The sequence below is a fragment of the Ursus arctos genome, unplaced genomic scaffold (assembly GCF_023065955.2).
Source record: "Ursus arctos isolate Adak ecotype North America unplaced genomic scaffold, UrsArc2.0 scaffold_14, whole genome shotgun sequence".
In the NCBI taxonomy this organism is placed as follows: Eukaryota; Metazoa; Chordata; class Mammalia; order Carnivora; family Ursidae; genus Ursus; species Ursus arctos.
The window spans coordinates 53,041,489-53,069,420 of NW_026622808.1; the positions used below are offsets into that span (position 1 = coordinate 53,041,489).

At 39.8% G+C, this 27,932-nt stretch overlaps 1 protein-coding gene and 1 pseudogene across 2 annotated transcripts in view; both read left to right on the forward strand.

The window, feature by feature from the left end:
* GXYLT2 (glucoside xylosyltransferase 2) overlaps nt 1-27,932 on the forward strand; it is an 89,732-nt gene that overhangs the window by 31,440 nt on the left and 30,360 nt on the right. The window lies entirely within an intron of this gene.
* LOC113256584 (ferritin light chain-like) lies at nt 995-26,815 on the forward strand (annotated as a pseudogene).

A 27,932-nucleotide genomic window follows, 5' to 3' on the forward strand; every position in this document is an offset into this window, starting at 1 on the left:
AACAAACCTACCAATGATGGTTTTCATTCATTCCCAGCGAAGTAAGTGTTCCATTTTGAATGACAAATGAGTGCTGGCATTCCTTATCTGCTTTTGATAATGGAAACTAGCCCTCCTTAAAAATAATAAAGAGAGATTGTGGTTGACAGGACATTTACCTTCTCCAAGTCGTATATCATAACAGCAGATTATAAACATAGCATTTTTAGGCATCAGTAGAATGTATCGATCCTCAGAGTAATTTGAAATAAAGACTAGGTGATATTTTCCTTGAAATGCATCCCTGTAAAACCAAATCAAATGTACTGCTGAGGCAGCAGAGTGAAGACGGAGATCCCAAAATGCAAACATTCTAGCAAGTGGTTGGTCAATCATTTGAGAACCACAATCTCACCCATATTCTGAGGGGGTATCATCTACCCCAAGCCTGTAGGAAAAAAAAAAACAAAACAAAACCCTTCTCACATAAGATTTTACTATCAGAATAAGATCAGAGTGCAAGTCTGCAACTCAAGCTTATTAGATTCTCAAGTACAATTAGTGGAACTCAGATCCTACCAGTTCATGATTTATGAAGTCCTAGAAACCAGTAGACATTTAATTTTCTATTTCTGTGAATAATGGTCCAAAGAGCAGGACCATTATTAGTGCAAAGTAAACTGCAGATGGTTTACAAGCTCTCTAGGATGCATATTGCTCTCAGGTAACTCAGAAGCTTAACGTATTTAAAACAATCTGCCAATTACAAATAAATCAGATCTGGTCATTAAAATTTATCGTAGAGTACTTTTCCCTCTTTCTTTAGTAACAGCCATAAAGCTTTCACTATTGTAAAAGTAATTGAGTGTCATGAATTCACATCACCTCTCTCCCATTTAATGGGAATTAGTGAGATTTTTTTGATGAATCTATGCATTTTTGTTACACACTCTGCCTCCTTGAGTCCAAAAACCACTAATTGTGGTTTTCTGGGGATCCTAGAGATATTCCAAACATGACAGAAATCAATGAATTGCAGAATCTTCAGATTATTGGCAAGCAGCACCCAGTACGGAAATATACATTAGGTTAAGGTGCTATGTAAGTCTCACCCAGGGAGAAAGGCCTTTTTAAACCAAGTTTTGATAAATTCCAAGATTATAATAATGTCTGATGTCTTTCCTGCTCCCAACACTTGCCATAAGCATCTATCTCAGAGGAAGGAGTTAGGGAAGAATATTGTCATGAGAAGTAGGATAAAATTGCTTACAGCCTTGACCTATAAATTCTTCCTGAATTCTCTGGATATTTCTATATTTCTAACAAACTCGACCCATCCTTTAATATTTCAAAGGAATATCATGCCAAATAAATAAAAATCTTAGATTACCTAGATTTTCTACATCACATCAAGAATAACAATATGTAAGGGTGCCTGCGTGGCGCAGTTGGTTAAGTGCTAGCTCTTGGTTTCAGCTCAGGTGGTGATCTCAGGGTCATGAGATCGAGCCCCACATCGGGCTCTGCACTCAGTGTGGGATTATCTCTCCCTCTCTCTCTGCCCCTCCCACCCTCCCCTTACCTCAAATACATAAAATAAATCTTTAAAAAAAAAGTAACAATATGTAATCTTTCCATTTTCCACTTACAGTTTAAGAGGTTTGTAACTAGTTCCAATATTTGGGAAACTATGTGCTTACCAGAGATATCTAATGAGTCAGCTGCAGGCTAATGGAAAAGAGAGGTTACATGACTTATAAGAACTTTTTATAATTACGGTCAGGCCTCTGTACTATTATTAATATTATAACTCAGCATTAGCAGTCAACATTGAGTCTTCCTTGGCACCAACGCTTTGGATGTCAACAAATATTGACAGATGTATAGGAACATATTAAAAATCTTTATTAAGAGGAACATGTATTAGAAACACGATAAGTAATGTCTCTATATTTCATTAAGCATCAAGAGGCCATAAATTATTGGGACAAGATGAGCTATCAAAGGGTCACATAAAAATGACCCTAAATACCAATTTTGTCGAACAAGCTTTCCACAATCCTTATCATTTACTCACACACTATTAAAGGTTTGACATTCAGGATATTAGTCACAACGCTTAGTTACATGTAAAAAACGCAACTCCAACTCGCTAAGGAAAGAAGGAAATTTTTTGGCTTAACCGACCCTGAAGTTCAGATGATCCCAAGCATAGGGCTGATCCAGGGGCTCCCATGATGTCACCCAGGCTCTTTGTGTCTCTCCCTCAATTCCTTGCAAAGCTCACTCTAGGAACATAATGATTGCTTGAAACAGCCTGAGATCTAAATTCTAGAAGCTTAGTTTAGTGGAAAAATGAGCAGGAAGGGTGACTACTTCCAAAATGGTGGCAGAAGAGCTCTGTGGAAATGCTCACCAGCAAGGCAAGCATAACTGGTGAAAACTAATTTTATTTATTTATTTATTTATTTATTTATTTATTTATTTATTTATTTTAGAGAGAGAGAGAGAGGGCATGAGTGGGGGGAGGAACAGAGGGGGAAGGAGAGGGAGGGCAAAGACTCTCAAGCAGACTCCACACTGAGCATGAGCCTGACACGGGGCTCGATATGATCCTGAGATCATGACCTGAACTGAAATCAAGAGTTGAACACTTAACCAAGTAAGCCACGCAAGCAACCCTGGTGAAAATTATTTTTAAAGCAATTATCTAGAATCTTTGGGCATTATGCCAAGTTAGGGCCTAAGCAAATGAGGAAACAGATTATTCAAGAAAATCTAATGTAACCAAGTCCAAGCTTGTTCTGCTCACTGCATGACAGGCCCACAAGTCTAGAGGCAAGATGTTGGGGTAAGGAAAGTGACTTTACCTGGAAAGCCAGCAAACCAAGGAGATACAGACTATTGTCCTAAACAATCATCTCCCCTTGGCATGAAACTCGAGCTTCTTTTATGTTAGCAAAGGGCGGGGGTGGTGGTGGAAGTAAGGAGGGCTGGAGTCAGAAGGTCAGTGATGTCTGTAGATATCTGAGAAAGGTCATAAAACTTGTTTGTCCTTGGTCGGTTGATCTTTGTGTACAGGAATCTGGTTGTGTCATTCCTATAAATGTTAAGCATAGCATAGTCATTTCTGTATGTGCTTCCTTATCTCCTTGGATGAGGTAGGTTTGGGTAGAAAGCAGTTCTTGCAAATCTTAGCTGTAAGCAAAATTTCTTTGATGGTTAACATGACTACGTACATGCAGGGCTAAAGGAGAAGTTTCTAAGCTGTAGGTTATAGCAGCAAGCGTAGTAGAAGCCACATGGAGTCAGACATGCTGAGTTTTTTTCCCTGATACACTAAAACTTGGTAAGAAAGAGGGAGAATCTATGACATTTGAACCACAACCTACTCCCTCCATCTCCCCTTCCAACTTAGCATGATGGAAAGTCAACTCTAGACAGTTCAGTCAAGAGTATAGGGATCCTTTTCTCTCCAGCTCCCAGTGGAGAGATATGGTATTGTCTTAGGAGGGACAGGTCATCAGCAGTTCTCATCTGTATCATAGAGTTTAAATTCCAGGCAAATGTAGCCAATGTTCTGAGGCTTCCGTAATTGAGAGGGAGCTGGTAGCTTCACGAGAGCCACAAATTAAAATATTGGCTGGTTAATTTATAAGAGAGAACCAGGGAAAGAGATAAAAAGTGCCCTCTTGGTGGCAGAACAATGTTCAAAGACTGGCCTTAAAAACTGATCCTTCATATGAGCCTAAATTTAATTGTACCAGATGGAGGAGCAATTTGCGCCTCAAAAACAATAGAGCAATCAGCTAGCAATTAGTAGAGGCTAATAGCTGGGTGTAATACCAACAGCAACAGACAGTTTAACAGAAAGATTAGAGGAAGAGTCGGTCAAAGATAAAACCACTGTCATTTCAGGGTGACTGCGTGCATGCCCAAGGCTGCACCCACTGAGGAACGACATCATAGGCTGCATGCAGTGGGTGAAATGGACTTCACTAAAATAGTCCAGGCAAGATGCTAAACAAATAAATGAGCAAACAGCATCAATAAGCCCTGTAGGTTGGAGTTGCTAAAATCTATTATCTAACATATCCTAAAATACATCATCATGCTGTCATTTATTAACATGCTAAATATATTACCCAAATTTTTTTCATCAAAAAAATATGAGGCATTCAAAGAAACAGGAAAGTGTGACTCATTCACAGGAAAAAATGCAAGCAATAGAAAATGCCTGTGATAGGACCCAGATGTCAGATTTAATAGAAAAAGAATTCACCCTTTCAAGGGCCAGGCCTCGCCCTGCTCACTTGCTGGGGTCTCATCCCTGGGGGACCCAGTACAGCCCTGGGGGTCTGCTGGTGTGGGCTCAGCATGTGTGGACACTGGCCTGGTCCCAGAGGGTCTGACCAGGAGGGTAGGGGCACCAAAACCTCACAGGCTCCCAGCCCTCCCCAGCTGTCAGTAATTAAAAGCAATCTACCATGCATACGCACACACACACACACAATAGAAAAAGCAGCCATTATAAATACATTCAAGCAACAAAAGAAAACCATGCTTAAAGAAGTAAAGTAATTAAGGAGGGCACATGATGTGATGAGCACTGGGTGTTATGCAACTGATGAATTATTGAACAGTACATCTGAAACTAATGATGTACTGTGTGTTGGGTAATTGAATTTAAGTTTAAAAAAAAGAAGTAAGATATGATGACAGTGTTTCATGAAATGAAGAATATCAATAAGGAGATGAAAATTATTTTCATAATTTTCATTGAAAGAGCTAAGTGGAAATTCTGGAGTTAAAAGGTACAATGATTGAAATGAAAAGTCATTGAAGGAGCTCACAGCAGATTTGAAATTAAAGTAGAAAGAATTGGTAAATTTGAAGATAAATCAATAAACCTCACTCAATCCAAGGAATAGGGGAAAATAATAAAATTGAGCAGAGACTGAGAGAAATGTGCAACACATCAAGTGTGATGGGAGCACCAGAAGCAGAGGGGAGAGAGAGAGGAATGGAAAAAGCTATTTGAAGAAATAATGGTTGAAAACTTGCAAATCTGATGAAAAACAATGTACATATCAAAGTTCAAAGAACTCTAAGATAAACTCAAAGAGATCCACATGCAGATAATCATAATAAAAAATCCTGAAAGACAGAGATAAAGTTTTAAAAGCAGCAAGAGAAAAACAACTTGTTACATACAAGGGCACTCCATGAAGATTAGCTGCAAATTTCTCTTTAGTTACTACAGAGGGCAGAAGGCCATGGGGTGACATATTTGAAGTGCCAAAAGGTGGGGGGAAACTGTCTACCCAAAATCTCTTATCTAGCAAAACTATTTTATTTTTATTTTTGTTTAAGATTTTATTTATTTATCTGACAGAGAGAGAGCATAAGTAGGCAAAGCAGGAGGCAGAGGCAGAGGGAGAAGCAGGCTCCCCGCTGAGCAGAGAGCCCGATGCGGGTCTCCATCCCAGGACCCCGGAATTATGACCTGACCTGAAGGCAGCCGCTTAATGGACTGAGACGCCCAGGCGCCCCCTATCAAAACTATCTTTAAAAATGAAGGTAGACTAGGCAGTACACCCAGCAATCCTGCAGAGCTGTCTCTTCCTTCAACAGTGTTCGGATGGAACAGACCCAGGGTCACCCCTTCACCCTCTGACCACCCTCCAACCTTTTTTCCTGTCACAACCTTCAGAGCCATCTTCTCTGCTGCCCTTTTCCTCCGGGACCAGCCAATACCCTATTTTGAGCTTCACTCCTTATTACCAACCAACCAGGAGTTCCCAGATTCATCAGAATTATTTCACAGGGGTGGAGGCTGCTGTCAACTGCCTGGTCAGCATGCATGGCCTCCTACACCTACCTCTCTCTGGGCCTCTATTTCCACTGTGAAGACATGGCTCTGGAGGGCGTGGGCCCCTTCTTCCATAAGTTGGCTAAGAAGAAATGAGGGCACTGAGGATCTCTGGAAGATGCAAAACCAGTGTGGCCACTGTGCCCTCTTCCAGGACATGCAGAAGCCATCCCAAAATGAATGGGGTAAAACCCCAGAGGCCAAGGAAGCCCCCCTGGTTCTAGAGAAGAACCCGAACCAGGCCCTTTTGGATCTGCATGCCCTGGGTTCTGCAGGCAGACCCCCATCTCTGTGACTTCCTGGAGAACCACTTCCTGTTGGAGGAGGTAAAACTCATCAAGAAGACGGACCACCAGCTGTCTAACCTCCGTGGAGTGGCTGGTCCCCAGGCTGAGCTGGGCAAGTATCTTTTCGAAAGGCTCACCCTCAGGCATGACTAAGAGCGCTCTGAAGCCCAGCAACATTTGAGGGGCCCCTCTGGCCTCCCCCTGGTGCCAGGCTTGTGCCTGAGCCTCTTCCTGCAGCCACTAGGCAGCTTTTCAACCACCCTGGAGCCCTCTTCCAAGACATGGATGAAATGGAAACAATAAAGCTTTTTGTAGGGGGGGAAAATGTGAAATCAAGTCATTCCCAGGTAAAGAAAACTGAGATAGTTTGTTGCTAGCAGAACTGCCTTACAAGCAATACTAAGGAAGTTCTCTAGGCTGAAAGCAAATGACTCCAGATCACATTTTTAAAAAAGAGCATGAGTAAAGGCAATTATATAGAAAATATTATAATGAATATTTCCTTTTTTTATTTGATTTTTTAAGATTTTGTTTATTTATTTATTATTTATTTAGCGAGCACAAGCGGGGGAGGGGCAGAGAGAGAGGAACAGAGAGAATCTCAAGAAGACTCGGCGCTGAGCACGGAGCCTGACACGGGGCTTGATTTCATGACCCCGAAATCACGACCTGAGCCAAAATCAAAAGTCAGACAATCAACTGACTGAGCTACCTGGGAACCCCTTCAGATTTTATTTTTTAGTAACCTCTACACCCAGTGTGGGGCTTGAACTCACAACCTGGAGATCAAGAGTTGCATGCCCTACAGACTGAGCCAGCCAGGCACCCCTATGATGAATGTTTCTTATCCTTTACTCTCTTAATTGATTTTAAAAACAATGTATGAGACAATATGTATATAACTGTATTGTTGGGACTGTAATATAGAAATGTAATATATTTAACAATAATAGCACAAAGGAGGTTGGAGTGGAGGAAAGTTGTGTGGGATAAAACAATGATATCAGATAGTCACTCAAATCCACAGGAACAAATAAAGAAAATCAGAAATGGTAGAAGAAGGTTAATATAACAAACTCCCTAAATATAACCTTGCTCTCCTTCCTCTCTCAGCTTCTTTAAAACACATAAAATTACATGAAGTAGCAATTATAGCAATATATTTTGGGGTTTGTAACATGTATAGATGTAATATGTACAATGACATCAAAAATGGAGACAAGAAATAGAGCTATATAGGATTAACATTTGTATATCTCATTAGAATTAAGTTAGTATACTTCTGAAGTGTATTTTGATAAGACATACATGGTAAGCTCAGGAGCAACCGCTGAGAAAAAATATGGTGAAAACAAATCACTAAATTAAAACCTATGTTAGAAAATACCCACTGAATGCAAAAAAAAAAAAAAAGGCAGTAAAGGAAGAGCGGAAGAACAAAAAAGACATGAGACACACTGAAAACAGAAAGGAAAATGACAGACATAAATTCAACTACATCAATAACATTGAATGAGAACGGATAAAACAATCCAATCCAAAGGCAGAAATTGCCAGAAATAGTTGATTAAAAAAACGTATCATCCAAATATGTGCCGTCTACAGGAGACATACCTTAGGTTCCAAAGATACAAATAGGCTGGAAGCAAAAAGATGGAAAAAGACATCAAAGAGAACCACAAGAAAGCTGGAGTGCCTATGCTAATATCAGACAAAATAGAATGAAAAAAATTATTAGAGAAAAACAGGCACATTAAATGCTAAAAATGTTAATCCACAAAGAAGATATAACAATTATAAATATATATTGCACCTCACAACAGAGCCCCCAAATACATGAAGCCCAAACTGACAGAATTGGAGGGAGAAATAGGCAGTCCACCAGTAATAATGGGTTACTTTAATGCCCCACATTCAATAATGGGTTAAATAATAGTTAGATCATCAACAAGGAAATAAACTTGAACAACGCTTTACACCAACTGGACCAGTAGACATCTATAGAACGCTCCACCCAACACCAGTGGAGCACACATTCTTCTGAGTGCATATGGAATATTCCTGGGATAGACCATATGTTAGGACATGAAACAAGCCTCAGTGAACTTAAAAGGATTGAAGTCATGCAAAGTATGTTCTCTGAGCACAGTGGAATGAAATTAGAAGTCAAAACAGAAAGAAATTTGGGCAGCTCACAGATAACGTGGAAATTAAACAACACCCTCCCAAATAACCAGTGGGTCAAAGAAGAAATTACAGAAGACATTAGAAAATATTTTGGGATATGGAGTGCCGGGATGGCTCAGTTGGTTGAGTGTCTGACTCTTGATTTCAGCTCAAGTCTTGATCTCAGGGTCATGAGTTCAAGCCCCATGTTGGACTCCATGCTGGGCGTGGACCTACCTAAAAACAAACAAATAAAGCCAAGAAAATACTTTGAGATAAATGAAAATGAAAATATGTATACCAAAACTTATGAGAGCAGGTAAGGCAGTACTTAGACTGAAATTTATAGTTGTAAACTGCTACCTCACGAATGAGGAAAGATTCTAAATCAGTAACTTAACTTTCTGCCTGAGTCACCTTAAAAAGAACAAACTAAATCCAAGCAAGAACAAGGAAGGAGATAGTAAAGATTAGAGTAAAAAATGAGGTAGAGAAGAGAAAAAGAATGGAGGATAATCATAGACTTGAAAGTTGATTATTTGAAAATATCAACAAAATTGACAGGGACACCTGGGTGGCTCAGTCAGTTAAGCATCTGCCTTCAGCTCAGGTCATGATCTCAGAGTTCTGGGCAAGAGAGAAAAAGACAGAAGACTCAAATTACTAGAGTCAGGAATGAAAGAGGGGAGATGAATACCAACATTAGTGATATAAAAAGAATTGTAAAGCAATACTATAAATAACTGAATGATAATTAGATGAAATGGACAACTTCAAATTAGTAATTTTTTTTAAACCCATGAAGAAAAGCTCAGGACTAGATGGTTTCATTGGTGAGTTTTACCAAACATTTAAAGAATTAATACCAGTTCTTGCTCATCTCTTAAAAAAAAAAACACCAAAAAAAAAACAGGTGCCTGGGTGGCTTATTCATTAAGCATCTGACTCTTAATTTCAGCTCAGATCATGATCTCAGGGTCATGAGATCAGGCCCTGTGTCAAGCTCTGCATTACACATGAAACCTGCTTAAGATTCTCTCTTTCCCTCTCCTTCTGCCCCTCCCCCTGCCTTTCTCTACCTCTCTTAAAAATTAATTAAAAAAACAGAAAAGAAGTGAATACTTCCCAATTATTTATATTAGGCTGCATATTAACCTGTTACCAAAACCATACAGTGACATCACAAGAAAAGAAAACTACAGGGGTGCCTGGGTGGCGCAGTCGTTAAGCATCTGCCTTCGGCTCAGGGCGTGATCCCGGCGTTCTGGGATCGAGCCCCACGTCAGGCTCCTCCACTGAGAGCCTGCTTCTTCCTTTTCCACTCCCCCTGCTTGTGTTCCCTCTCTCCCTGGCTGTCTCTCTGTCAATTAAATAAATAAAATCTTAAAAAAAAAAAAAACAAGGAAAGAAAACTACAGAGCAATTACTCGTGAATGTAGATGGAAAAATCCTCAACAAATACTACTATATAGAATCCAGCAACTCAAAAAAGGATCTTACACCATTACCAACTGGAATTTTTCCCAGGAACCCAAAGGGTTTAACATGTTAAAATCAATTAATGTAATGTGATATATAGACAGATTAAATATGTTATGAACATCTCAGAAACAAATTTGGCAAAATATAATACACTTTCATGATAAAAACATTCAACCCTAGGAATAAAAGAGAATGTTCTCAACCTGATGAAGGGCATCTACAAAAACCTCACATTGTACTTAAATTAATGGTAAAAGACTGAATACTTTACCTCTAAGATCAGAAAAATAGTTATATGCTTTCAAAATTTCTGTTCATCATTGTATTGGAAGTTCTAGTCAGGGCATTCAGGCAAGAAAATGGAATAGAATGAACTCTGATTTGAAAGAAAGAAGTAAAACTATCTCTATCTTCAAATGGCATCATATCATATATAGAAAATCCTAGGGAATCCACTCTAAAAATGATAACTAATCAAATTTAGTAAGGTTGCAAGATACAAGACCAAGACACAAAAACAATTGTATTTCTAAACACTTGTAATGAGCAACCCAGAACTAAAATTTTAAAAACAATTCCATTTATAATAACAAAAATAATAAAATACTTAATAAATTTAACAAAATGTGTGTAAAACTTGTACTCTGAAAATTGAGTTGTTTAAAGAAATTAAAGAAGAGTTAAATAAAAGGAAAGAAGGCTCATGTTCATAGATTGAAAGACTTAATAGTGTTAAGATGGCATTAGTCCTCAACATTGTCTGCATATTCATTATAGTCTTTAGCAAAATCCGAGTTGGCTTCATTGCAGAAAGTGCCAAGCTCATCCTAAAATTCATATGGAAATCCAAGGGACTGTAATATCAGTAAGCTTCTCGTCAGGCTAACTAAATAAAAAAGAGAGGACACAAATTACTAATATTAGAAATGAAAGAGGGGACATCATTACTACAGATTCCTTTTGATGGGCATTAAAAGTATAATAATAAAAACTATTAACATCTCCATGACCACAAATTTGATAAGTTAAATGAAATGGATCAGTTCCTTGAAAGATACAAACTGTCAAAAGTCACACAAGAAAAAATAGATGCTCTGAACAGGTTTATGTCTATTAAAGAAACGGAATCAGGGGTGCCTGGGTGGCCCATTCGGTTGAGTGTCTAACTCTTGGTTTCATCTCAGGTCATGATCTCATGTGTTCTAGGATTGGGCCTGCATTGGGCTCTGCACTCAGTAGGGAGTCTGCTTGAAGAGTCACTCCCTCTGCCTCTCCCCCCATGTGCAAGCATTCTATCTCTGTCTCTGAAATAAATAAAACTTAAGAAAAAGAAATTTGAAAAATTGAATCAATAATTAATAACCTTACAAACAAAAAGCACCAGGGCCAGAGAGGTTGGTGAATTCTGTCAAACATTTAAGGATGAAGTTGTATCAATTCTCTACAATCTCTTTAAGAGGATAGAAGAAGAGGGAATACTTCCTAACTCATTCTGTGAGGCCACCATTCCTCTAATGCAAAGTCAGACAGACATTAAGAACACTACAGACTAATAGCTCTTATTAACATAGATGCAAAAATCCTCAACAAAATATTAGCAAATCAAATTTTAAAAAACATACAAAGAATTATATACCATGACCAAGTGGGATTTATCCCAGGTATGCAAGGCTGGTTCAGCATTAAAAAGTCAATCGATGTAGCCCATCACATCATCAGGCTAAAAGAAGAAAATCATGTCATCTTATCAATAGATGCAGAAAAAAACATTTAACAATATCCAACATTTATTCATGATAAAAAATTGTCAGTAAACTAGGAATTAAAGGGAACTTTATCAACTTGATAAAAACTATCTACAAAAAACCCTACAGCTAATATACTTAATGGATCTTTAAAAGTAAGCTTTAGGTTGGGGCGCCCGGGTGGCACAGCGGTTAAGCGTCTGTCTTCGGCTCAGGGCATGATCCCGGCGTTATGGGATTGAGCCCCACATCAGGCTCCTCCGCTATGAGCCTGCTTCTTCCTCTCCCACTCCCCCTGCTGTGTTCCCTCTCTCACTGGCTGTCTCTATCTCTGTCGAATGAATAAATAAATAAAATCTTAAAAAAAAAAAGTAAGCTTTAGGACCTTAATAGGATAGGAATACTCAATATTGTCAAGATACCACTCCTTCCCAAATTGATTTGTAGGTTCAACTCAGTCCCAATCAAAATCCCACCAGGTTATCTTATAGATGACAACAAACTGATTTTAAAGTTCATACGGACAGGAAAAAGACTCAGAGTAGCCAATCCAATATTGAAGGAGAAGAACAAAGTTGAGGGATTGATGCTACCCAACTTCAAGACTTACTGTGAAGCTATAGTGATCAAAAGAGTGGGGTATAGGCAAAAGAATAGACAGTCAATGGAACAGAATAGAGAGCCTAAATAGAATAAATAGACCCCCATGAATATAGTCAACTGATCTTTGACAACAGAGCAATAGAGTGGAATAAAGATAGTCTCTTCAACAAGTTGTGCCAGAACAACTGGACATCCATACACAAAATAATAAATACAGATGCAGATCTTACACACTTCACAAAAATTAACTCAAAATGGATCAGATACTGAAATATAAAATGCAAAACTATGAAACTCCTGGAAGGTAACACAGGAGAAGACCTAGATCACCTAGGGTAGGGTGGTGGTTTTTAAGATATAACACCAAAGATATGATCCATGAAAGAAATAATTGATAAACTGGACTTTGTTAAATTTTAAAACTTCTGCTCTCTGAAAGACAATCTCAAGAGAAGGGGAAGACAAGCCATAGACGAAGAAAATATTTGCAAAAGACATTTATGGTAAAGAACTGTTTCTAAACTATACAAAGAACTCTTAAAATTCAACAATAGGGAACAAGCAACCTGATTTTAAAATGGACCAATGTTTGATTAGGACCAATTCCTAATCAAGGAATTATACAGATGGCAATTTAGCATATGAAAAGATGCTCTATATCACATATCATCAGATAAATGCAAATTAAAACAATAATGAGATACCACTATATACACATTAGAATGGCCAAAATCTGTAATATAACACCAAATGCTGCTGAGGGTGTGAACCAGCAGGAACTCTCAAGCATTGCTGGTGGGAATGCAAAATGGTACGACCACTTTGGAAAATAGTTTGGTGGTTTCTTACAAAATGAAACATACCCTTACCGTGGGACCCAGCAGTTGCACTTCTTGGTATTTACCCAAAGTAGCTGAAAACCTATGTCCACACAATAACCTGTGCTTGAATATTTATAGCAGTTTTATTCATAATTATGAAAAGTTGGAAGGGGCCGAGATATCCCATGGCAGGTGAATGGCTAAATAAACTGTAGCACATCCAGATAATGGGATGTTATTCAGTGCTGAAAAAGATTGAGCTATTAAGTCATGAAAAGTCATGGAGGAAACTGAAATGCATATTACTAAGTAAAAGAATCCAACCTGAGAAAGCTACACACTGTATGATTCCAATTATATGACATTTTGGAAAAGGCAAAGCTATGGAGAAATAAAAATGTTGCCTGGTTGAGGGACAGCCAGGGGGAGCGGATGAATAGGCAGTCCACCGAGGATTTTTAGGGCAGTGATAGTACTCTATCTGATATTACAACGATGAATATATGCAACTATACATTTGTCCAAACCCATAGAATGTACAACACCAAAAGTGAACCCTAACGTAGAGTATGGACTTTGGGTGATTATGATGTGTTAATGTAGGTTCATCCTTGGTAGGAAATATACCATTCTGGTGAGTGATGTTGATAATAGGGGGAACTATGCATATGTAGAGACGGGGCTTCAGGGGAAATCACTGTACCTCCTCTTAATTGTGTTGTGTACCTGAAACTGCTCTTAAAAAATAATCTTTATTAAAAAGAAAGGAAAAAATATTCAAGGGACCCAGAATATCCAAAACAATCTTGGGAAAGGTGAACAAGGTTGGAAGACTCTAACTTCCTGATTTCAGAATTTACTACAAAGGTACAGTAACCAACTCAATGCAGTAGTGGCATAAGGATAGACACATAGGCCAACGGAAGAGAATTGAGTCCAGAAATAAACCCTCACAGTTACAGAGTAATTCAATGGGGAAAGAGTAATCTTTTCAACAAAGGGTCCCAGGAAAACTGTATATCCACTTTTGAAAGAATGAAGTTGATTCCCTACCTCCTACCATATGCAAAAATCAATTGAAATGGATCAAAGACCTAAAAATAAGAGCTAAAAATGTAAAAGTCTTAGAAGAAAACATAAGAGTAATCTTTACGATCTTCGATTAGAGAGTGTTTTGGTGTTTTTTTTTTAGATACGATACTAAAAACATAAGCAACCAAAAAAAAAACCTGGATAATTTGGAGTACATCAAAATTAGAAACCTTTGTGCTTCATATAGTCTCATCAAGAAAGTATACAGACATCCATAGAATGGAAGAAAATATTTGCATATCACATTTCTGTTAAGGGACTTGTATCTAGACTATATAAATAACTCTTACAACTCAATAATAAAAAGATAAATAGCCCAATTAAAAAATGGTCAAAGGATCTGAATAGACACGTCTCCAAAGAAGATATAAAAAGGGGAAATATACATATGAAAAGATGTTCAACATCATTAGTCGTCAGGGGAATGGAATCAAAACCACATTGAGATGCCACTTCACACCACGAGGATGGCTGCAATCAAAAAAGACATTACAACACATGTTGGCAAGGATGTGGACAAACTGGAACCCTTGTGCACTGCTGGTGAGAATGTAAACTGGTGCAGCTGCTTTGGAAAACAGTCTGCCATTTCCCCCAAAAGATTAAACACAGAGTTACCATATGACTCACCAACCCCACTTCTAGATAATGGAGAGAAATAAAAACATATGTACACAAATACTCCTAGCAGCATTATACTTAAGAGCTAAAAGATGGATATAACCCAAACATCCAACCACTGGTGACTGGATAAATAAAATGAAGTATGTTCATGAAATGGAATAGTACGTGGCAGTAAATAGAAAAGAAGTACTGATACATGCTACAGTATGGGTGTGCTTTGAAAACGTGTTAAGTGAAAGGAGCCATTCAAAAATATCACCATATGATATGATTCCATTTATATGAAATGTCCTGAATAGGCAAATCTATTTATAGAGATAGAAAGTAAATTAGTGCTTGCCTAGGGCTAATAGGGTTGGGGAGAAGAGGGACTGACTGCTAACATGTCCAGAATTGCTTTTTGAGGTGCTGAAAATGTTCTAAAATTAGATTGTGATGATGTTGCGCAACTCTGTGATAGACTAAAAAACATCGAATCATGCACTTTAAACGGATGAATTGATATGTAAATTATATTTCGGTGAAGCTGTTATCAGAGAAAGCAAAAGCATGGTACTTAATAACTGTCCTAAAAATCCTGGGGTGTATTGTGATCGCCCTACGCGGCTCATGTGCTCCTCCCTGAACAATTGTTACGGCCAGAAAGATAAGATACTCTGATTAGCCCAAGTTAAATCACATTCTCATCCATGGGCAACAGGGGTCCCCAGCGTCTGAACCATAGAGATTTGTTTTTTCACAGGAAAGAGGGTTGGAAGACGTGCTGGAGACAACGAATAGATAGCTATCTGGCTTAAGAATGACTAGTTCTGGGGCACCTGTGTGGCTCAGTCGGTTGAGCAGCTCTTGATTTTGACTCCAGTCATGATCTCAGGGTCATGGGATTGAGCCCTCAGTTGGGCTCTGCACTCAGTGCAGATCCGCTTGGGGTTCTCTCCCTCTGCCCCTCTCCCCACTGGAGCGCTCACTCTCTCTCAAATAAATAAATAAAATCTATTTAAAAATGACTAGTTCTGTAACCCTTCTTCTTAAGCCTTCAGAGAGGCCGTTTTACTTTGTTAGGATGAGGAATACACACACACACATACACACACACACACACACACACACACACATGCACGTACACACAGAGCAGGGCCTTTAAGAAACTTAATAGCCACAGTACTAGGAAGCATTTAATGGAGATAGAAATTAATTTGACATATATATAAACAGTATGGTGTGCTTGTTAAGACCACAGACTTAGGGTGCCTGGGTGGCTTGGTCAGTTAAGTGTCTGACTCTTGGTTTCAGCTCAGGTCATGATCTCAGGGTCGTGAGATCAAGCCCCACATTGCACTGAGCGGGGAGCCTGCTTAAGATTCTCTCTCTCTCTTCCTCTGCTCCTCCTCTCTCCTGCTCATGCTTGCTCACTCTCTAAAACAAACAAACAAACAAACAAACAAACAAACAAACAAACAAGACTGCAGACTCTAAAACAGTCCAAATATGTTCAGATCTTGCTTCTTGCTTCTACCACTTACCATTTTGTAACCTGGGGAAATTACTTTTATTTGCCTAAATTTATTCATCTGTAAAATGGGAATAAGAATATTACCAACTCACAACAATAGTGTGAAAATTTAAATTAGCTAATATATTTAACACCCTCAAGAACTGTGCCTGGCACATAGTAAGTGTGAGCTGATATTTTTATTATAGTTGCTATTATTATGAGGACTGATATGTGGCATGAAACCACTGAGATTATTAACTTTTTTCCCAAAAGGACCTTATCTTGGCCAATAACAACAAATTTTTTTTTTTTGGTCTAGTTGGCCAAGCCATAACCAACACAGAACAATTATAACATGCCTCAGCAGGGAGCACTGCTATTATAATATCAGACACATTGTAGCAAATTATCTTTTTGCCCCCAACATGACTACCATCCTAGTAGTTCTGGAATCACCGTGTTTATTATGAAGCATAGTATAAGAATCAACACTAATATTTGTTGATTACCTATTGTAACATAATTCTTTGGTTGCAAGCAATCATAATTGACTCAGTGTGAGTTAATCAGAAGACTTGATTGAAAGGATGTTAGGGGCTCTGAGAATGGAAGAGAAGTTTAATCACCCGGGCTTGGTTTGATTACAGATGGCAAGCGAAACATTTACATTGAAATTCATTGTTTCCTAAAACTATATTCAAATTCATAATTCATTTTTTAAAGAGCATGAACCTTCTATTCTAAGACAGAAGAAAAGGAGAGGAGGCAGTTAGAGCTCAAAATATATTTTGAATGGTAGTAACCAACTTAGCTCCCTTGAGACATCTGTCAATCTTTAACCAGCAGTGAGGAAAATCCAGAAGTAATCGATTTACATGACACAACCTCCAAAAGGCCAGTGATTTGGTGGCACCAGCTATGTCTGGAAGTGACAGTAAAGATGAACCTAAAATCACGGGGTTTGGTTCAAGTCTCTTCAGGGAGCAGTTAGACTCCCAGGTTGCCTATTTTATACCATGTAACTGGGATTCTGCTTCACTCTTACCCTGGGCAAAAGATTGGAGTTTTTATTTGTAGAGAAGATAAAACAGAGTATCTCTGAACTAGGAAAGGTAAGGCACAACTGAAGGCATCATGTTGAAACATGAGGTTCAATCAAAAACTTACACATGGGAGCACCTGTGTGGCTCAGTCGGTTGGGCGTCTGACTTTTGATTTTGGCTCAGGTCATGGTCTCGAAGTTGTGGGATGGGGCTGGCCCCATGTTGGTCTCCATGCTCAGCGTGGCGTCTGCTTGACATTCTCTCTCTCCCTCTGCCCCTCCCCCAACTCATGTGCATGCTCTCTCTCTCTAAAATGAATAACTAAATCTTAAAAAAAAAAAAAATTTACATATGAATGTTAAGACTCCAAACCTTTTACTCTCACATAGTTCCCAGAACCTTACAAGGTTATGCTTATGCCTTTTAGGTAGGGATTTGAAAGAAATATCTGTGGGGATTTAAGGACACTGACATCTGGGGATTCCCTATCAAGGCGGCACAGCAAGCACTTTCTACACTGAAGCACACAGCTGACAAGTCCCCTCTACATGCTTTCAAGTGACTCTTAAATACTAATGGAAATCCAGAAATCGCTAGATAGTTGAAGAACCCCTCCAACAGGAAAGACAGAGGTCAAAACAAACAAAGAGAAAACAACCACTTAAAGAAAATAATCTATGCAGGATAAATACAACTTCTAAAGAAATTGTCATTGGTATCCTCAGAGAAATAAAAGAAGATATTACATGCAGAAGCATGGGATTCCACCAAAAAAAAAAAAAGAAACATTTAGAGACTAAAACCAGAATATTTATAAATTCAAAATGTGGTAACAGAAATGAGCAACTCAACAGAAAAACTGCAGAAAAACTTGAGGAAATTTTCTGAGTAATAATAAAAATCAATGAGATGGGGGAATAGTGAAACGAGGAGACAGAGGACAGATCCAACATCTGAACAATAGTAGTTCTGGAAAGAGAAAACAGAGAACACAAAGAGTCAGAATCAGCCTTGAAATTAATTCAAGAAAATTTCTCAGAACACAAAGATACAGATTTCCAGATTGAGGGAACCCATCAAAAGACTATCACATTAAATGAAAAAAAAAAAAAGGCACACAACATCAGGTAAGTTGGCTTCAACTTTCAGGGTTCCAGGCCAAGACGGCAACATAGGAACCTCCTGGACTCCCCTTCTCTCGTGGACACACTGAGTCTACCACTACACTTGGAACAGTTCCCTCTGAAAGCAATTTAGAACTAGCTGAGTGGTTCCTACATATTTGGCAAGCAAGAAAACACCCATACCACCTATATCAAAATGGGTTTTAGCACACTGTCAACCACTGGGAACCACTAAGAACAAAGAAGGTGGCATGAATCATCATTGAGGGACAGCCTAGTTTGAGGTTGATTGAAAAGCTTCATCTCCTGTACAAGATCCCTCTATCCAGACTGAGAGTGGCCGTTTTATCGAATACACAGAACCCAACACAGAGAGTCAAGAAAAATGAAGGAATAGAGGAATATGTTCCAAATAAAAGAACAGGATAAAACACTAGAAACAGACCCTACTGAAATGGAGATAAGTGATTCACTTGATTAAAAAGGTATAACAGCAATAAAGTTGCTCACCCTAGTCAGAGAACCACGCATTGACAAAGCGAGAATTTCAACAAAAAGATAGAAAATATAAGAAAGTACCAAACAGAATCACAGAGCTGAAGAATACAATAACCGCACTGAAAAATTCAAGGGATTCAACAGCAGGCCACATCAAATGGAAGAAAGGACTTGAACTTTGAGAACAATAGGGAGAAAAGATCATATTAGGTGCCAATAAGGGGGGAAGTTCACATCCAGAGGGTCAGAAATCAGAAGAGCTCCAGATTTCTCAACAGCAGTAGTGGAATTGGGTAAAATATTGGGGCAATGCCTTATAAATTCAGAACATTATCATTTCCAACCTAGAATTCCACACCCAGCCAAACTACAAATCAATCATATGGGTAGAATCAAGATGTTCGTAGATGTGCGCAGTTTTAAAATATTTACCTCCTCTGAGTCTTCTCTCAGGGAGCGGCTGATAGACTGCTCCACCAGAATGAAGGAGTACATCAAGAAAGGGGATGATGTGGGACCCCGGAAGCAAGGAATCCCACAGAGAGACATAAAAGAAGTCTCAGGACAAGGAAGGTGACAGCCACACAACATCTTGATCAAAGCCAATCAGGAAGCTGTGGAATAACTTTGCCAAATATGTATAAAACCAAGCAAAATGTTAGCAGCAAAAAAGACAAGTATTAATTCCAGGGAAAATAGAATTGTATAGAAAGATAAAGTATTGTGGTTCACTCCGTGCCTTGATTAGAAATAGTGTTTGCATGGCCATCGTAAGATAACATTGTATATTGACCTAAACAGTATTTTGATATGCTCTATTGGGTGACGAGAAGTATGTAGCTGAGAGGCATGGCAGGGTGGGGAGTTTGTGTGAAAGGGAGCTAAATTATCTTCCATGGTAGAAAGTCACCACACAGGGCATGTGTGACACAAGAAATACATATTCAGGCTCTGCCCCTCGTTTTTGACACATAGCTCCTAAAACTCTTGCCATTTTCTGAGTGACGGGGTCCTAGGAATACATTTTGTTCTAGTATTTGGTCTTTGACCTTCTTCCTGACACAGCTCCTAAAAAATCTTGTAATTCCCTGAGCGATTGGGGTGATAGGAGCATCTTGTACAGAGCTTCTAAACCCTTGGAATTCCCTGGATGACATGAGTGGTTTTTGTTCCCATGAGAAAACTCTTGGTGGGCTCCTGGGTGGGGGTGGTCATCAGAGAGACCAAGGCATGATTAGAAGCTTGAAACTTTCAACCCTGCTTCCCATCCGGTGGGAAGAGGAGAGGGAGATTAGGATGGAGTTAATAAACTAGCGTGCCCGTGTGATGAAGCGTCCATAAAAATCTGTAAAGTATGGGGTTCGAAGAGATTCCAGCTTGGTGAACACATCCGTCCGTGTGCCGGGATGGTGGCACAGTCCATGCTTTGTGAGGACGGAAGCTCCTGTGCTCGGGACCTCACACTTGTACCGCTTCATCTGTACCCTTTATTCTTTATAATAAACCCATAAAAATTAGTGTTTCTCTGAGTTCTCTGAGCTCTTCTAGCAAATCATCCAACTTGAGCAGGAGATCATGGGGACTGTCCTGTCCTTGAAGCCAAGTTAGGCAGAGTGTGGGTACCTGAGAACCGAGTACTATGTAAAGGGAGGGGCCGTCTTGGCCGACTGGGCCCTTCCCTATGGGGTCTGCACCAACTCAGGTAGTTAGTGTCACACTTGAACTGTAGGACGCCCGGTTGATGCCCAGTGCGGGAGAATTGACACATTTGGTGTCAGAAGTGCTATAAATTCAGAGAAAAAGTGGTTGTTTTAGCATATTATTTAGCGACATGAAGCTACAAATCCAAAAAAGCGGTTTAAAGAATTGGTTGTTAGCTATGAAAGTAGGAAATGCAGTGGGAGACGTGGAAATTTGTCCACCTGTCTGTCTCTCTGTTTATCCATCTGCATTTAATTATTTACCAAGCCTTTGTTAACTTCAACCCTCGTATTTCTCAAATTGTGGAAAATTACCTACTGGTAACTCTTCAAATCAATTCAGTGGATTACGATCAGATTTAGAAAAAATTAAGGTAGAAAAGAATAATGTGCATGCATTGCATATAGTAAGGGCAGATACCACTTCCGAAATTTTGTTACTGTTTTATGTATTTACATATGCGTGTACTAGAATCACGATGTAAACGCATTTCTTACTGCGAAGTGCGGTTGCAAATAGTTTGAGAAATGGGCTTGAAGAGAGATCTTCAGGACATACCCCTGAAAGAGGAATGTTGTGGGTGCCCAAAGACCATGCGGTGTCTGCTGCACGTAACACAGGCGAGGCTCTTTAGGGTTATGATTTCATCAACTCTGATTTGTATCCTCTCTACAAATGAGGTGCCTGAAATTAGCCCAAGTTTCTTCTATAGTATAATTATTCCGCTCTACTTCTTGCAGTTTCAAAGAGCCTGAGATTTCTCCTGTACATCACCAAAACATTACAGAGTGTCCCAAAATGCCTCCTCCCCGGAAACTTCGGTCCTTCCACTGTTCAGTGGATATAACAAAACTACACATGTGTTTGCTTTGCTGTTTAGTATGGCTGTTGTATTTAAAATTGCTCCACCTTCTCACTTTGCTTTTCCCTCTGCTGTCCTCGAACTTAGAAAACTCCATGATGTGCTTATTTGTTTCCTAGCATGTGCACCCTATCAGGAGAAAGATCTTTGATCTCCAGCACCTAGAGTAGTGGTAGGTATGTGTTCACAAAAGGCCTGTAAAACTGTTTAGACGGGTGGGTGGGTGGAAGGAAGGAACGAATGAATGAACGGAGGGAGGAAGGAAAGAAGCATGTACTTATAACCAGGGCTTTAGCAAACGCTTCAAGGGGCAGTAGAGCGAGGATTTGAAGATACAACGCTTATAAAAGTGTCCAGCCTTGTACCCAGTAAATACTCAGTAAATGCTGGTCGGATTTAATTCTCAAATATAAGGAAAGGGAAAACATTCTTAGAAAACTTCCAGTTCTTGTGAAGAGCCGCCGTTCCTGGTGACCCAATGATCCCGTTTCCAGCAACTCCCTAGCAGAGAACGGATCCTCTGGGGAGGCACCATCTGACTAAAAACTAGCCTGTTCCAAATGACAGTTGCCATGGCTAACAGGATGTCTATAGTCAACAGGGAAAGATAGTGTGTACTTGTTGGCTGGGATGGCAACACCTGATAACAGGAGGAAGAAAGCCAAAAGGGAGAGAAGCAGATGGAAGATCTGAGAGAGCCATTATCTCAGAATGCACCCGAGAAAGCAGATACCTTTAGTAACGCCAGGCCTGTGGAAAACGTCCTGCGGGCAGATACAACAGTTGGCCACACAGCTGAGATGATGAAATCAAAGACCAAATACAAATTTGATGAGCCAGAATTTTAGAGGAGAATCATTCTAAACAAAGCCATCATTTATTTGCCCAGCTCAGAGGCGGTCTGATTCTTGTTTGCGTGGAGATCAAAGATTAAACTGATCAGAGGAGTCTGGCTTGTTAATGGGGACCATGTGTGAATGTAGTCGTGACCTTGGCGCATTCTGCTCTTTTGTAAAACTTCACAGAAACGAGCATGTAAGTTACACATAATTCCACAAGAGGGCACAATAGAAGCAAAAATAAAAATTGATACACTAATTGTCTCCTGTGGCACCCTATCAAGCTGGTAATTTAATGAACAACCTTAAATCTCAAAACTGTTAAAATGGTCGATCACCATTTAATAAAAAATGGGTATCTATTTCTGTACAAATTCCCAATATATTTTTTAAAAAAACGGGAAAAGCACTACAAGGGAACAATACTTTCCAAGTGTTCATGATTCTACCCCCAACTTAAACTATTTTAACATTATCAAATAGGATATTTGAGAATTCAACGTTGAACAGAAAGTCCTTTGTTCTCTGCACATCCAAAATGAGAGGAAACTATCTCAAAGTAGACAATTAGCAAGTATGTGTAGCATGATTCCACCGCTATTTTAAAGAACCAAAAGCACATATGTTTGTGTGTGTATATATGTGCACACAAACATTTATACACACAGCCATTCATTCAAAGGTGTTTATTGGGCCCGAACTATGTGGCTGTCCCTGGAAATATGATTGTGAGCAAGACATTAAAATTTTCTTGCTCTTACAGAGCTTACATCCCAATCAAGAAAGAATGACCCCAAAAAAGAGTTAATTATACATTAATTTCAGGTAGTAATAAGAATTATGGGGAAAAAATTTATGAGTTTAAAGAGTGACGGGGAGGGGGATCTCTGAGGAGGTGACAGCTGAGTTGAGATCTGAATGCCTAGCCGTACTGCAGTCACACATACGTATAGATAAATGTGTAGAAACCATCGGGGTCATGTTCACTGAAGTGTTACCATTAGTTCATTCTAATGAAAAGAGAGAGGGTGTGGACGCTCGGAGTAGTGGTGTGCGGAGGATAGACAGGAAAAGAGCAACTTGAATTTCTGACACCACAGATTGCTGCCTTGTCTGTGTTTTTATACACACAAGCATGCATTCGTGCATTGTGTAATTTGGAGAATTTTTTTAAATGGCAAACCAGTCAGAGAGGAAAACAAGACCATCGAAGCTTTCCGTAAGGTACTGAAGCTCTCTGCTCACGTCTGCAAGGACTTGGACACGCCATGAAAGTACAGGCCTCTTTCGGACCAGGTGTTCTAGGTCTGGCTCTATTTACATTAATACAAAAAATAAATACGACAGTGGTAATAGAGAACAGGGTGATTGTATCGCCCTGTTTACCTGTCTCTCCGCCATCTGGGTCCCTTCCCTCCTGCAGGCTGCTCCTGGAGTTGTGGGTTTTGAATACTACTCTCACCACGTGAATTCTGAGCTCAGAACCTTCCCAGAGTGTCTGTTCCCACGTAGGATCAAGTCCAAACCCTCAGCCTTTGTTCAGGGCCCTATGCATTCGGGATCGTGGCCTGAGCCGAAGGCACACGCTTCACCGACGGAGCCACCCAGGCATCCCAACTGGGTATCTTTTTAAACAAACTTCTTAGACGATTGTCAGGTACACAGAGGTTTGAGAGCAACTACTCTGACTGACCACATCCGTCATTCACGTTGTGAGCCTGTCTGGTTAGTGTTAGGTGAAAATCAGCATAGCCCTGGTGTCACAGAGCCCTGGTTTCACCTGGTGCTGCCATTTTCTCGTGGTGACCTTGGGTACGCCACGTAAGCTCATCTGTTAAACGGGGGTAATATTACCATCCTAGCAAGGTTGTTGAGGTGTTAGCATCAATGTATATGAAATGCCCAGAATGAGGTTTAACATACAAAGAGATTATTATTCCTTTACATTTTTAAATTACTTTATTTTTAAAAAATGTCTGCTGATTGAATATTTTGTATAGTTCTGTGACCTTGGGCAAGTAACTTAACCTCTCTGTGTCTCAGTTTTCTCAACTGTCAATGGGGATGATAGTACTGGTTCATTAGGTTGTTGTAGGGATTAAACGATTTGACATGGGAAAGCTAGCAGAACAGTAACACATAATAAGTGCTGTGTGAGTGGTTATGATTATTATAATTATTTAGTCAGAATAGTATCTTATCTACCTAATTATTTTATGGGATTAATGTTTACGTGGGTGTTGGACTATAATCTCTTCTGATCACAGTGTTGCATTTTTCAGATTTCCGCCTCTGTTTACGAGAGGATGTTTCAGATTACCCCGACATCAGTAGAAATGTTCATTATTATTCAGCTTTTTCTCTTTCCTCAATAATTATTGTGTCTGTAATAGCCTGTTTCAATATAGGGCCAGTGTGCACTTTTTTCAAAAGGACAATGAAGGAAGGGTGGAGGAAAGGGGTACTTATTTTTACCAGATTGCAGATTCACGTTGATACGTAGAATTTCCTTTCCTTTCTATTTTTGGTTTGGAGACTTTGGAATTTTGGTTCCAGAGCAGAAAGTCCAGATAACCACAGAAGCTCTATTCCATCCAATTGGATTTTCTGTAGAATGAGAAGGAGCAGGGGTCACCAAATATTTTCCCAGAGTCTGCCCACCCCCCTGCCCCAGGAGAAGGCTCTCTGTTAGAGGACGCAGGTAGCAGAGGGAAGGCTCTCCTTGCTCCTTTCTTGGCCAATGTGTCCTCTTGGTCAACTTTGACAGACATCTTGCCTGGAGAAAAGGGTGCTGGAGGACTGATATTTCAAAACAAGAAAAGAAAAGAAACGAAAAAGGACAGGGACTTGATAGAATTGTGGAAAAGAAAGAATGGAAGATGATCTTGGAAAAACTCTGCAAATACGTTTGGCTTAGCGAGGTGAAAATTCACAAAGGTAGAAATAGGTTAAGTGACATCATGAAGCATGTTGTGTAAAACGAAGTTCAATTGAAAAAATATAATAACGGTGCCTGTGTTTCCTTTTCCCCCATTTTTATTATAAACTATATACAATATAAAATGTTTTTAACCGTTTGAACCATGTTTAAGTGTGTAAGTGCTGTGGTACCGAGTCCGTTCACACTCTTGTGCAGCCCTCACCACCATCCATCTCCAGAGCCGTTCACCTCCGCACACTGAAATAACGTGTGTATTTCTCATGCCTTTCCATGGCAGCACCATGCCTTGACTCACAATCCCATTTAGTACACTTGGATACTGTGCCTTGCCTATTCCGTGTAGCTGGATTGTGGCTATTTTAGTTATAAGCAAGTCTCTTTATTTTTCCCGTATACATAGATGTCTTCACCTTCTCTTCTTCATGAAACCCTGTCCTTTCCTCCTCTCTCTTTCCACCTCCTGCTTTAACCCTCTTTAAATATTTTTGCCTTCTTCTGATTATCATTGATGTCATTTTCCAAAGGTTCCCTCGCTGGAGTTCAGTTCTACTTGGATCTGAATGGCTTCTTTGTCTTGGCTTCTGTTCTGCCCTTCCTCCTCTGGTTCCTTTTCTTTTCCTTCAGTTGTCAGGGCCTTTCAGAGCTGCTTGAGAGGTAAGGAAATGGAATCATATACTTAGCACCTAGTTGTCCCGTCAACAGAGGAGGGAGATGTATTGGACACACAAATAAAAGGACATTCATTGGTGTGGGTGGTGTTATGTTGGTTTTCTCTTCAGGAACTTGAGTCTTCTTTATTTCATTTGCTCACAGACCATCTCATTTCTCAGGGCCTGTCCTCATCTACCATCAGCCTTGAAGCCTATTTAAGGTTTTATAGTGGTTCTGCGGCAGCTCAGCAGTTGAATTCCTTAGTTCATGGATGTATTTATTGGATACCTCATCTCTATGCCAGGCACTGTGCTTGGCACATGGGCTTCAGAAGTTGACTAGACACACAGCATCTCTGCCCTCACAGAGCTTCTAATCTAATCAAGGAAGCAAGCAATAAATGAGAAAATAATTCAACAAAAGCCACTGGTGTAAAAAGTGGTGGAAAGAAGGAAGGAGGGTTTTGTGATGAGGAGACTGGGAAAGGGGAGGGGAGGGCTCTCCAGGCTCTCTGGGAATCTTACTGAGGAGGTAACCTCGGAGCTCAGATCTAAAGGATAAGTCAGAGCTGGGTGTTGCAGAACAGTGAGTGGAAAGTTCTGCTTCACATGGGGGAAGACTTTGGGGGCACTTCCCTGACAGAACAGGGAAGGTGCTTATCATAAATTAGAGAAGCCCCGTGGAGCTCAATGGACAGACTCACAACAAGTTACTGCCAAGTCATGTACATCAGCAGGTACGATGTGGGAACATCATCCATTTCCACACGAATCATAGTTGTGATTCTTTGGGCAATTATCTAAAACAGTAGCTCACAGGGGCGCCTGGGGGCTCAGTCGGGTAAGCCTCTGACTCTTGATTTTTACTCAGGTCATGATCTCAGGGTCGTGGGATCAGGCCCCGAGTTGGGCTCTGCACTCAGCAGGGAGTCTACTTGGGGATCTCTCTCTCTCCCTCTGCCACTCCCACCCTCTAAAATAAATAAATAAATCTTTTTAAAAAAGAAAAAGAAGACAACAGCTCATAAACCTTGAAACTGACTAAAGGATCAGAGGCTGCACATGTATTTCAGAGTCAATAAAGATGTTCTTTTTTTTAAGATTTTATTTATTTATTTGAGAGAGAAAGCACAAGCAGGGGGCAGGGCTAGAGGGAGAAACAGACTCTCCGCTGAGCAGGGAGCCCAGTGTGGGGCTCGATCCCAGGACCTTGAGAGCGGGGATCCCAGTGTGGGGCTCGATCCCAGGACCTTGGGATCATGGCCTGAGCCGTAGGCAGATGCTGAACCAACTGAGCCACCCAGGCACCCCAATAAAGATGCTCTTTGTAAACACATTTGGAGACCTTATCTCCTTCACTTCAAGATGTCATGAACTTAGGGAGTGAAGTGAGAGAACATTCCAAGAAAATGATTCCTTGGTAAATAAATCCATAATTTCAATTTATTTTCCTTCTGAAAGAGATTTATATGTTAGTGCCTGTTTCGGCAAAGACTTAAGAGCATCTCCGACAGAGAAGACCATATGTAGGAACAGAAGCAAAAGCTTATTGGCCCCATAGTAAGTGAGTTATTTTGCTCCCCAGCCTCTGCTGACTTTGACACTAACAGAGTCATAATGGAAAGTTTAAGGCCCTGAAGCCAGAAAAACCTTAAATTAGGCTAGGAGGTGAAAGAATGCCACTGATGGAAGATGAGGTTGGAGAGGGGGGCAGAGCATGCCCATCCTGCAGGGCCTTTTATGGGCCATGGTATGTGTGTGACTATTTAAAATGCAGTGACAAGTCTTGAAGGGGTTTAAGAATGAAAGTGGCATCTTCTAATGTAGGTTTTTTAAAAAAAAAAGGTCTCCTGAATATTTCATAACCGTATAAGGATCAAGCTGTCAAGAAGATGTAACCAACCTAAATGAGTACGCAGCTAATAACGAGCTTCCAAATCTACAAGGCAAAAAACATACTTAGACAAATAGACAAATGCACAATCCGAGTTGGAGACTTCAACACTCCCCTTTTGATAATTGACTATGATTAGGGTGAAAGTGAATGATGGTCACCAAATCACATCTGGGTTTTTGTTTTGTTTTGTTTTAGTTTTTATTTAAATTCC